The 13,093-nt window shown below is 37.1% G+C and overlaps 1 protein-coding gene across 1 annotated transcript in view; it reads right to left on the bottom strand.

Moving 5' to 3' along the window:
• Positions 1-11,120, bottom strand: part of LOC124253204 (sodium/hydrogen exchanger 1-like) — an 89,388-nt gene extending 78,268 nt beyond the window's left edge. The window contains exon 1 of the mRNA XM_046686931.1: positions 11,030-11,120. The gene's annotated coding sequence lies outside the window, so the exon portion shown is untranslated. The remainder of the gene's footprint in view (positions 1-11,029) is intronic.
• Between the last annotated feature and the right edge of the window lie 1,973 nt (positions 11,121-13,093).

Below are 13,093 nucleotides of genomic sequence, written 5' to 3'. Positions count from 1 at the left end.
TAATGCCGAGCGCCAGGCAGGGACCAACAAGTACCATATTTTAACGTCTTTTGGTACAACGCGGTCGGGGATCGAACCCCGACCTTCCGCTCTCCGGGCGGACGCTCTAACCACTACACCACGGAGGCGGCCTGTAAAGTAATGAAATAGATTGGCTGTAAGATGTAATGATTACATTTGTCTAGATCAACCATGCAGATCCTGGTTAGAACTGATCTTCAGCAATCCATGCTTGTCTTAAGAGGCGAGTATCCAGATCGGGTTGTCAGGAACCTTAGATATCTTGTCTAGTGTGAGTGAGTTGAGATTTAAGTCACATCGGCAGTATCTCAGCCATATCATGACCACATCAAGTTATTGATTCATAATACTGACTGACTGAGATTAGTTTTACGCCACTTTTAGCAATATTCCAGCAACATCACGGCGGGGAACACCAGAAATGGGCTTCACACATTGTACCCATGCTGGGAATCGAACCGGGTCTTCGGTGTGATATTGCAAACGCTTTTAACCACTAGGCCACCCATACCGACTCACTGATTCATAATAATTAAAGGTAAATCGTAAAAACCTGTCCAAGAAGGACAGTAAAACAACTAGTTTATCACAGATATAAATTTAAAACTTAGTAACTAAATCTGAAACATTTTAACTATAGATGATAAGACAATACAAAAACAGGCAATATATTGCCAACGACTGAAGGCAGATCACCACACTAGTGAGTGAGAATTGTTTTACACCACTATTAGCAATATCAAGGCGGGGACACCAGAAATGGGCTTCACACATTGTACACATGTGGGGAATCGAACCCAGGTCTTCGGCGTGACGAGCGAACGCTTTAACCACTAGGCTACTCCATCGCCCCTCACCATACTACTTATTACTAGGGACCATGAGAACTTACAGTATGTGCTTCCTGCATGGACCCTAGCTGCATTTACACCATCCCTTCAGCTAGACATATCTAGCTATACATTTAAATGACATATATTCTATGATTAAAAAGGTGGTAAGTCTATACTTACTTTGAATGTTTTGGGGCTTACGAAGATTAGGTATACAGTGAATACTGTTGTGTGCCCTTGGCACGTTGATCATACATTTTCTATATTTGTGCAAACTGCATGCAAATTTCAGCATCAATTAAAAACCCTGCTATTGGCTTAAAAAATATGTTAAAAGGATTTTTTTTACATATTTTCTGTCACAAAATGTTCATAATGTTCAAATCAATTTATCATCAGTCAAAAATGACACCTTTTTTGACTGATGATAAATTGTTTTGTACATTATGAGCCTTACGTCGGCGTTGGCGGCAGCTGCAACACAATACTTCGGCAAAAGCTGCTCTGAATATGTCAACGTCACATGTTCTATAATGTGAGGTGAGGTGAATTGGGGTTAACGTCGTCCTTGAGAATATTTCACTCATAATGAAGACGTGCATGCGTGTGTATGTGTATATGCGGCTGCTTGTACTAGCCCAGACTTAAGCTGGTTTTATAGTGCTAGCCCACTGAGATACCATGCCGCAGTTAAGCATGAATACCCCACTCAGACACATTATACTGACTCGAGTCCCATTAATGCCACACGCCAGGCAGGGACCAGTCCTTGTTGTACCCATTAATGCCACGTGCCAGGCAGGGACCAAAAGTACCATATTTTAACGACTATTTGGTATGGACCGTCAGTCAGGGATCAAACCTGCTAACATCCGCATTCCTCGCCATATGAGGCGGACGCACCTCTAACCACTATACCACGGAGGCGACCTGTTCTATAAGACATTATTATCAGACATCACTGGCCATAAAATTGGTAGACCAAGATTTTGAAGAAATGGTCACAAGTTATTACAAAAATAGTTTTTTAAATATGGATAAAGATCCATCTTCCCTTGCAAAAGTTCAATCAAGTAGAGCACATTTTGCTTGTGATTTTCAACAAAACTTTTCATGTGTTTCTTGCTGAGAGTGAGAGTATCTGGAAAATAGCTGATGCAGCATAATATTATTACAACATTCACTCACTCACACAATTAGACCAAATTCTGATTGGCTTTTTCACAAGATTAATAAAGATATTAATTCTATAAATATATGAGTGAAAACTCTTGATTGACATAATCCTACATATCAGAAGTGAAGACATGACTGACATATATAGTTAAAAATTCTGGTTAAAAACATAAACGTGAATGTTGAAATATTCATATGGCATACAAATGTCCATTTTTCAATAATTATATAAGCGAAAATCCAGTGGACATGGGGATCAAAGTCCCTATCTCCGTTTCCTTGACTAGTAGTGAGTCAGCCAGCACATTTTGTCAGCCTTGTCAAGTGAGCGGGAAGTTAATGATACACATTCAGCTCTAGATGAAACACACAAGCAAAGACATGGGACAAACACAATATTGTAATCAAGAATTCAAACCCACTACCTGAGAATCCTGCTGTGTCTACGGGAAGTAACTCTGTATTCAAAACTGCACCATAGCCAACTCAGGGACAACAGTGGCCCTGCATGTGAATACAACACAAAATGTCTGTACAACTTATATAGCTACACAAAGTCTTACGCGACTCACAAATGTGGAGAATGGACGCAGAAACCACAAATACTGCGACTGAAGAAATGCACATAATAATTTTATACCTAGCATGCATCAGGAATAGTTCAGAGATGCCAGCCCTAATGTAACCCAATTAGTATTTTGGCCAAAATATGATGCAAAAATTAGTATTTTGGGGCCAAAATTAGTATTAAATTTTCCAAAGAATTTTCATATTTAATAAAACATATATAGATATTCTAAGAACTCGTTATTAACATTGTACTCACCTAAATCAGTAACAAGTATCCACATATAGCTTGATACAGAATAGAATGTGGTTGAAAGTTATTGTGTCTGGTACCTATGCTATTTGATAATTTATTTTTTTAATGCATTTTTTGAAAAATTCGTACATTTTTACTGCTATCGTAGTCGCAAATTTTGTGATGTTTTTTCGTAATGAATATGATAAAATCGTATGGGTTGGCATCTCTGGTGTTTTTTTTACATTTTTATAGAAGTAAAGTACAAAGTAATAATACATTTATCTATTTGTAATTGTTTATGTAATCAAGCTTGTGGCCATCATGTCGACTTTCTCTATCAGAATGACCGATGTCTGTTGGTGCCGGGAAAAATCAATGGTATCTGAAAGCTTATTTTATTCATACCGCTTAAAAAAATAGTAGGGTCGGCACCAGAATTCAAGGGTCGGTCGGGTAATCGGAATCACAACACTTTTTTTAGGCCTAAGATAAATTCAATCATGACTTGGAATAAGCTTGTAGTGCTTATGAAATGTAACAGACAAAACCAACATTGTGAAAAATATTGTTTATGCGTATACGTGTTCCATAACTTCCCAAATTGTTTGTGTTCAATTATGAGAAAATATGATCGATTGCTTGGTCGTTTAGTCATTGCGACCAATCTTAGATTATTTCAATTAATCGGAACACCACTAATGCAAATCCTGAGTGGCAACAACCAATTTTCACTAAAATAATATCTTGAACCAGTTTAGAGAGCACTATTAGAATGTTTAGCCTTGACTCACTGTATCATCATAAATATGGTTGCTGAATAATGAACTGATCTAGAACACACAACATACATTCATAGACGAATACAACATTTACATGCAAGCAAGAAATACTTATACAGTACAACTAATAATATACACATTTCTGTTGACATGTTCCAATTGTAAGAGAATATATATGAGCAATTACATACATCCATGGCTAAACATATACACATGTTTAAACAGTCACTGACCGACACACATACAGATATATGTCACACAAACACACATACATACAGAAAGAGGCATATGGTGGGGAAACTGGCTAAAGCGCCAGGCTAGTGATCCAGTGAGCTTGAGGTGACGGGATCGAGCCCACCTGTGACTGGGTGTAAAAACCTTGGAGTCAACTTTGTGTGTAGCCTCTCTCAGTGTTGTCACAACCCCTAGTGTACAGTACACAACCCTGTGCACTTAAAAGAACCCATGAATCTGTTGGTATATGACCAGATGGTGGCCACATGAATACGTGCAAACACCTAGTTCTGGGTACAGCAATGTGCAGTGAACTTGGACAAAGTACTGTGACTATGTGTCCCAGTCCACCCAGCTGTGAATGGGTACCTGTAAGGATGGGAAAACCACACTAACTAGCCGCACATAATAGCTGCAAGTGTTGTATACTCCCCAGGGAGTTGAGATTGATAATACGACGTGCCGTTGAGATTGACATCCAGTGATTGAGGGAAAAACAAAGCGCCTTTGAGCAGCTGAGCTGGATATCGGAGCTATGTATATGCACTCGGGACCCAAAATAATAACAAAACTGTGTTTACATGTGTGTGGACAAAAATCCTGAAAGCAGCCTAGATGAGAAAGGTCCTCAGAATACTTCAGTAATGGTTCACACAGGGGCATGCTCAAAGCACTATACCATTATTGTGCCAGTGAACAGATCAGTGTGAACTTGATTTTATTCTCCTCTCGACCGCCTCCGTGGTGTAGTGGTTAGAGCGGAAGGTCACAGGTTCGATCCCCGACCGCGTCATACCAAAAAGACGTTAAAATATGGTACTTGTTGGTCCCTGCCTGGCGCTCGGCATTAATGGGTACAACAAGGACTGGTCGGCTCAGAGTCAGTATAATGTGTCTGAGTGGGGTATTCATGCTTCACTGCGGCATGGTATCTCAGTGGGCTAGCACTATAAAACAAGCTTCAGTCTGGGCTAGTACAAGCAGCTGCACCTACACATACACACGCATGCACGTCGTCATATGAGCGAAATATTCTCCAGCCCGACGTTAAACCCAATTTCACCTCACCTATTCTCCTCTCCCTTGGGAAAATCCGATCCAAGCTGGCTGTAAGGTGAAGTTCTGTAAGGTGTTAGAAAGTTAACAGTCACAATACCATCTCTTCCTACTAGGTACCCATTAACTGCTGGGCGAACAGAGGCACTTTTCTTAACAAGGTCCGTTGCCAAAGGAGACACCAAATGTACTTCTGTAGGAGAGGACTGAAGCCCAAGAAACTCAAGTCAAGCTGCCAAATGTGGTCACCCATCCAAGGGCTATTTCCAATCAAATTTGGTACTTCAAGGTAGTATGGTTTTATGCTGCTTTTGGTAATATCCCAGCAATATCACGGCAGGGGACACCAGAAATGGGCTTCACACATTGTACCTATTTGGGGAATCAAACCCGGGTCTTCAGAATGACGAGTAAACACTTTAACCGCTAGGCCACCTCACTGCACATGGGGATCGAGAGCCTTACCCTACAAATAACATGTTACATATGCTTCCATGTAGTGGTGGTCCGATTAATTTAAATAATCGAAGATTGGTCGCAGTGACTAAACGACCAAGCAATCGATCATGTTTTCTCATAATCGAACACAAACAATTCTGGAACACTTGTTTTCATCAACAATATTTTTCACAAGGTTGGTTTTATCTATTACATTTCATAAGCACTACAAGCTTGTTCCATGTTGTGATTGAATTCATCTTAAAGACACCAAGAAATTTATGTTCCTAACATACTAGTCATCCTTTAGAGATGTGAAATTTTGCCCAAAACACCCCCAAAATAACTACTATGTTTTTTTCCTTATTTTTTTCTGCATTAACAAATTTCATAAATGACGCTAACCAATTATTTTCGATGATTGATCGGTGGTAATGAACCAATCATCAATTATGAGATTTTAACCAATTCCCAACACTACTGCCATGGCAGGCTGAGTTCACTGTTCACAGTTTACAACAGGTTTCTGCCAGAAATGGTCACAGACACTATTTACATTAAAAATTAGGTTGCACTGCCTGAGATAGAAAAACATGCATATTTGTTTGCTGGAATGCATCGAGTGACGGATGTGTTTTAGCGTCAATCCCACCTCAGCGAGTCTCAGCCACACTGAGAGGAATACATGGAGCAGGACCGTGCTTCATACTGTCATCAACACAATGTATATATATATGAGCAATCACTCAGGCCATCCATTATCAACACTCAACATCAATATCAATTAATGAATAGTTCTATTACAGACATCAGACTGTGAAGGACATCCTCATGTCTGACGATTACACAACTCAGCGCAATTGTCTGTCTGGGAAACAGTCTCTGGATAATTCTTTCCTTCTGTACCAACTAGAATATACCAACCCAGGATATTTCAATAATTGTAATTTCTATTTTTCTTATTTTTACATATTTCGTTTAGGCATGTGTTTAGTCATTTTGTTTTTGCAATGTTTGGTGTTTATTTTATTTTCAACTTATTCATTGAATATACATCAAAATAAAGTGTTATATAGTGCTTTCGATGTATTCTTTGAAAATGCATTTATATAAAGTGCACTTAACAATTAATCAAAGATACATTTTGAAAAATTTTATATTGTGAAGGACAGAAAACATACGTATCATTCATGAAAGGATAAATACTTTTTTGATTAGCACCACATCAGCATATTTGCATCTCTTTCATATACGATTCTATGAGCCTTACAAGTGTGAAATCAGATTAAATCTTTGAAGCTAGTTATTAAGACATACATCCACAACTGTCGCATTTTGTCTCCACTACACCACCAAGCAAAGAATTTCAGAAACAAACAATGCCCAAAAGAATATTTTCATCAATAAAGAAAGTGTTAGAACAATAATAATTACGGATGTCATGATACATAAGTTTCATGAATCGATACATATCACAATACCCATGTCACGATTCTATACGTATTGCGATACCTATTTTCGCGGCATTATTGCATAAATTTAGTTACATTTTGAAATATAATATTTCACATATTATAATTGTCCATGAAAAGATCAGCATTTTTTATTCTCAGAGATTAAAAAGTACTAATTTCCCATCTTTGTGCATAAAAAATAATCATTTATAACTCTCATAACATCGAAAAACATGATACAATTGCAAAATGTAAATGATACATAAACATATTTAAACTGATACTTTCAAAACTAAATATCGATACAGTTTTGAATGTATCGATAATTGTATCGTCTTAGAAAAAGTATCAATGTATCGTGGCATCCCTAGTAATAATGTCTCAGTCATACCTGACAAATTATTTGATCAGCTTTGAGCAAACCCATGTTGTGTCATAATCAGTAATCTTGATAACCACTAACCTGAATTTCTCACCCAGTATTTTCAAAACTATATATTTCACCATTACTCATAGATGGCACCTTGGAATAACAAGGCTGTTCACCATCAACTTTGACATACGATGCTGTACACATATGTTTGATTAAACAAATGCTTATAGTCTTTGAAAAAAAAGGTTCCGTATAGAAGCAAAAACTCCATTTAAATTTAAATGGAGCCCCATTGAGGTGGGTGATTCAGAGGAAATTTAGACTTGCTTCATTGAGGGCTTCTGCATTGCACAATAGGCTGGGTGGTATGAACAATGTGGTTCACGGAATGTGAGACAGACTATAGGTAATGCTCTTGCATTGGTTTTCCAGGATTTTTACAAAGCTTTGTAAACATGCAAGTCATGATTACTCACAACACATTTGGAGGGCATTTTCTAAATTTGGAAGCTTTCCTTAATACAGTTTGATAGGTTGAATTATTACTAATTCATTTAATTATAAAGCTTCATAATTTTTTTTAACAAGCTGAGGACGCTCAGTATTTAAAAATTAGTGAACTATAGATATTCAAGGTGAGATTCGATTTCCTTAGTGAATTTACTGCTTCAGTTATTATTTGAATTTTTTTCTTAAAGTTTACTCAAAGCATCAGGAATATATTTTAACCTGATATTTCCTTTCTATTCAAATCTTGAAATTCATCGGTTAAAACAGGATATTCTTGATGTCTCGAGATTACCTACACAATCTACAACTACAAGACAATTATATTGTAAATGTGCAGTGAAATGTTACTACTATGTTTTTAAAATTTCTGGTTGTTATCCTTTTTTATTCCTGCATAAATTTTAACACATTATTCATGATATTTGGTTCATTAACATGCAAAGAAAGCTCTATGAAGTTCTGAGTTAGAACGGCTCTTTTCGAGCTAATGCTTATTGAAAGAGGCAACTGGCAAGACCTGTGATGGTGACGCCTGCAGATTGGGTCAATACAAGACATCATACCCCAGTTGAGTAGAGTAATCATGAAGGCTATCACTGGTTTGTGTGGTCCACAGTTCATTAATTGTGCGAGTGGGTGAGTGAGTTAGTTAAGTTTTATGACACTGTTAGCAATATTCCAGCAATACCATGGTGGGGGACACGAGAAATGGGCTTCACACATTGTACCCATATGGGGCATCGAACCCTCAGCATGACGAGCGAATACTTTAACAATGAGGCTACCCCATCACCCCCAGCAAGTTGCTGAGTAAATATTGCTTATGGTGTTGGGAATTGGTGTAAATCTCATAATTGATAATTGGTTCATTACAACCGATCAATCATCGAAAATAATTGGTTAGCGTCATTTATCAAACTTTCCTGGTTATGTTTGTTAATGCACAAAAAATAAAGAAAAAACATGTAGTTCTCTCGGTTTTTTTCGCAAATTGCACAAAATGCATTTGCAAATTTCCCATCTTTAAAGGATGACTAGTGTGTTAGGAACATACATTTCCTGGAGTTGTTAAGATAAACTTAATCATGACTTGGAACGAGCTTGTAGTGCTTATGCAATGTCGAGACAAAATCAACCTTTTGAAAATATTGTTATTGCAAACAAGTGACAACTATTCTCTAAATATAGTTTTGAAAAATTTCCGAATGGATGTGTTATGAATATGAAGTGACCCAAATCTTCCCCATGACATAAAAAGAACGAGGCATGCATTGTGTATGTTCTGTAAGATCTCGTCTACTGCTGTAATCTGTGTAAACACACGTCCAGCAGGCAACCAGTAAATATACAATTTTGTTTTTATTAGAGTCATCCGCATTACATTTAAAACAATACCATATGGTAGTTCAAAGTAAAACTGATGTGCAACTCCATACAGAGTTATAGGACCATGAGATGTGTCAAGTTTACACGCATATATACCAGGTACATAGTTTTTCATTATCTTCCTTGCGATAAGTGGTTATTACTGATTATTTGATCTTCTGTAAAATCATTGAACAGGCTGTACTCCACAGTTTGAAAATAAACATGGGAGGTTTTAGCTGTTGCATATCACATGATGATACAGAATGACATTTCTTTATAAATATAACACAAACGATCCTAAATTACTCTTTACCTTGTTATATGTTTATTCAGCATGGCACATGTCACCCACTGGCAAGACAAGTGAACATACAGAATGTCTATGAACACAATAGTAACACCTGTTGATCCTATAGTAACACCTGTTAATCCTATAGTAACACCTGTTAATCCTATATAGTAACACCTGTTAATCCTATAGTAACGAACAATTATTAATGTTAAAGTGTGGGAGCTATGATCTCCCTCCCCCCCATAGGCGGATCCAGAGGGGGGTGCAGGGGTGTGCAACACCCCACCACCCCCACCCCCCACCCCTTTGTGCTGACAGTTTGTTAAATGACCATTGAAACTCGGGTGAAAATGAAGTGTGCACCCTCCTTTTCTCAATAGGATTATGACACCATATATTACATGTCATAAATATTATAGCATATATTCTAACATTTCTTCTTCTATAGAGGTACATCATTACTTAAGAGGTATAGTATATGTAATTTTCGCACCCTGAACTATTATAGTTAAAGTACGAGGACGCTTTGCCTCCGAAAGTGCTTTAACGCTATAATAGTTCAGGGCTTAAAGTGTGCTTTATTACACTATACATGGTGGTAGAACGAACTGTATTTCTTTTCTAAGATGCCAAATTTAATACTTTCTAAGGATAATTACGATTAATTTAAGGCAGAAAACAAACGACGGTGTCGGTGACCTAAATTAAGAATCCTTGCACAGGGCTAACTGGCGCGCTGTTCTATTGATGTGTCTGCCCCTTACGTTAAGACGAACGTTACCAGAAAAAACAAATGATAACAGTTTGATGACAGTTACGTCCGGATTAAATATCTTCTCTGAATTATTTTAATTACATCTATCATTAGCGTAAACCATATGGGGCAATATGAACGTCGCATTTCTACTACCAACATAAGTTTAGGTATTCATTGCGAACGTTACCATGTCGCTGAAAACTTGCGAGTCGAATTGACACATTTTAACAGTCGTAAAACATAAACGTAATGTGTCCACCAGTGATGTTAGCTGCGTGAAGCAACTGCAAACCAAGAAACGGGATGCAACAGAGTAGTTTACTGTAGGAGGCTGTACGAGGCGATGACAACTGACATGCATCGTGACGTCGCTTACATTGTGACGTAATGTAAAATGGTTCAATTACGAGGGGGTACGCTAGAATGGCGCAGTGACTGGATAACGTCATTCAATTATTACGTCATCAAAAAACTATACCTTTATTGTCTGATAATGTATTTTTTTTTTATTGTTCTAACAGCTAGGCATCTTAGAAATTGATATAGTTGTTCAATTAGAAATATCAATATTAGTATGTTATAACCTCTCTCTCCTATAAAAAGGTTAATATTTGATGTACTCATACATTTCATTTTATCAGTAAATACATCTGTTCTTTATGCATGTGTAATTTCATCATCTATATATTTTCCCATCTTCTTTGATTATAAACAGAAATATCAGCGTCTTGTAGAGAGCCCCGTCTAAGGCTGCGCGCCACACACGCTACGAGAGCTGCGATGTGTGAAGTACTCTTGCAACAGGTCGTCGAGCAATGGATTTTCATGAATAAACACATTCTTTCACATCGACATAAAAATCTTCATCTAATTTCAAATAGAAATATAGGTTTTGTCGACAAATGCAACAAAAGCAATGACTTTTATCCTTACCTTTTCGACAATCCTTACTATCGGAATACTTCCACTGAACTACTCCCTCGTCGAAGAGCAGTTTTGTTTTTCTTCCGTGTTGAACCTGACCCTGGCGCTTTATAACGAGGCAGGGGGACATAACTCTAAAATCCAGCATATTTCAAAGCTCTATTGAAAGGATCCTCCTGCCCTAAACTTGTAACATAAAATCCCTGTGAAATAATTTTACCCAGCTGATCAAACACCAATTGACCAAGATTTCTCTAATTCTTTTTTTTTACATTCTTTTAGTTTTCTCTCAAAATCTGACACTGGCAAAATATATACTTCTGGAAATTTGATGGGAAGATCTTTCAATCATCACTTAATTAAGGCAAGACTAAAATTGTCATAATCTGACATAAATACTTCAGATGCACCGTGACCAAATTCGTCAGAGTTCCATCACTCCGCTTTGGGTAAACAAGTCATGTTTTTAAATTTTCTTATAGTAAATCAGACTACTATTATTTCTGTTATCTTTCGTGTGCTTGCTGTATTTTTTCTGATTTATTGTATATTTTACCAAAATAAACCATGAGACATTTCGAAGAATGGATCCCAACATTGTCAGTTAAATTTGAAGGAAGCGTTTTTCTACTTTTTGAAAACTATAACATCTTTGGATAAAGCTATTTTTAGGAGGAAGTGGATTGCTACACACACGTATAAAAGTCTGTTTGTGGTGAAAACGTACCGATGAATTTCACTTTAAACAAAAAAGTAAATCAAATAAAGTGAAATTAAGATTGCGAATCCTCATAATTTTACCTTGCCATTTGAAAATTTAAATCTCAGAATTTTATTCAACTTGGGATGAAAGTTGTTTAACAAACGATCATAGTTTCAAATCGGTATTATGGGTTTGTATTACAAGGGGGTATGCACATAAAATGAAACACCGAGATCAAGTAGGGTTGGTCTAAGTTAACGCTCATCACGTACCGCACGTGCATTGGTTTCACTGTTCCAACTACTGCGCTTACCCCCTTGTAATACAACCAATATAAGCGATTTGAAACTCTAAGATCTAAATGTTCAATTGGCAAAGTAGAATTATGAGGATTCGCAATCTTAATTTCACTTTATTCGATTTACATTTTTGTTTAAAGTGCAATTCCCCGGTACGTTTTCACTGCAAGCAGACTATAGTTCAAACTGCTTCTGGCTCGCGGATTGCAAAGTCTACAAACTGAATGCTGTAAAAATGTATCAAGCATCCGAGCCTAGCTCGTTTATGTTAATCTTTTGCCTAAATAATCAACCTCTCCCGCATATGGCGCCTATGGTATCCTTATAATTACTCCAAGATCTCTTACACAGATACACTACGGTACCGCTCTTTACGCAGACGGGTAATAAAGGTATCAAATTAAAAGTTCTGATTTTAATGAAATTGTGCTTATTGTAATTACACACCCAAAACCTGCCGTGTGAAAATGTTTGGTAATGATAAGTAGCAAAATATGGACGTTATCCGTTACCACAAAATTAAATATACTCATGCCAATAATGGTTGTCACCCCCTTCAATTTATTTAATTGGAGAGGGGGTGTGGGTGGAAGTGTGGGGTGTGTGTGGGGTTGGGGTGGGGAAGGGGGTGACAACCATTAATAGGCATGAGTATATTTCCAGTTGGCCAAATACGTCATAAGTTTTTGGTCTTGACGTACTGATTTTAATCCTAATGATTAGATGTACGTTTTCTTAAATGATGCTGATTTGTTGAAGTGAGGCGTCAATTACGTGAAATTACATTTAAAAATACTTTTCTTTTCTTGTCTTACAGATTCAATGTCATGTTTCTCTCTCTTCTGTTGTGGCATATTTTATAAATATGGAAGATATATGAATCATCCAGCTATTTCAGATGTTATCTATATGTGAAAATCTTGTGATGTTATAGACTCAAAGGCCACATCCTAAAATGAAAAAACACTAAATTAACGAAGAATCGCGTTTCTTCTTTGAGTGGCATATAGAAGCTGGTATAATGAAAGGGAACTTTTCATGGATAGATAACTTCTACTGCAATATATGCGA

The sequence above is a fragment of the Haliotis rubra genome, unplaced genomic scaffold, assembly GCF_003918875.1.
Source record: "Haliotis rubra isolate DU_JTF1 unplaced genomic scaffold, ASM391887v1 Scf535, whole genome shotgun sequence".
Taxonomy (NCBI): domain Eukaryota; kingdom Metazoa; phylum Mollusca; class Gastropoda; order Lepetellida; family Haliotidae; genus Haliotis; species Haliotis rubra.
The sequence above is the reverse complement of the archived record's forward strand: the minus strand, read 5'-3'. Positions and strand labels throughout refer to the sequence as shown.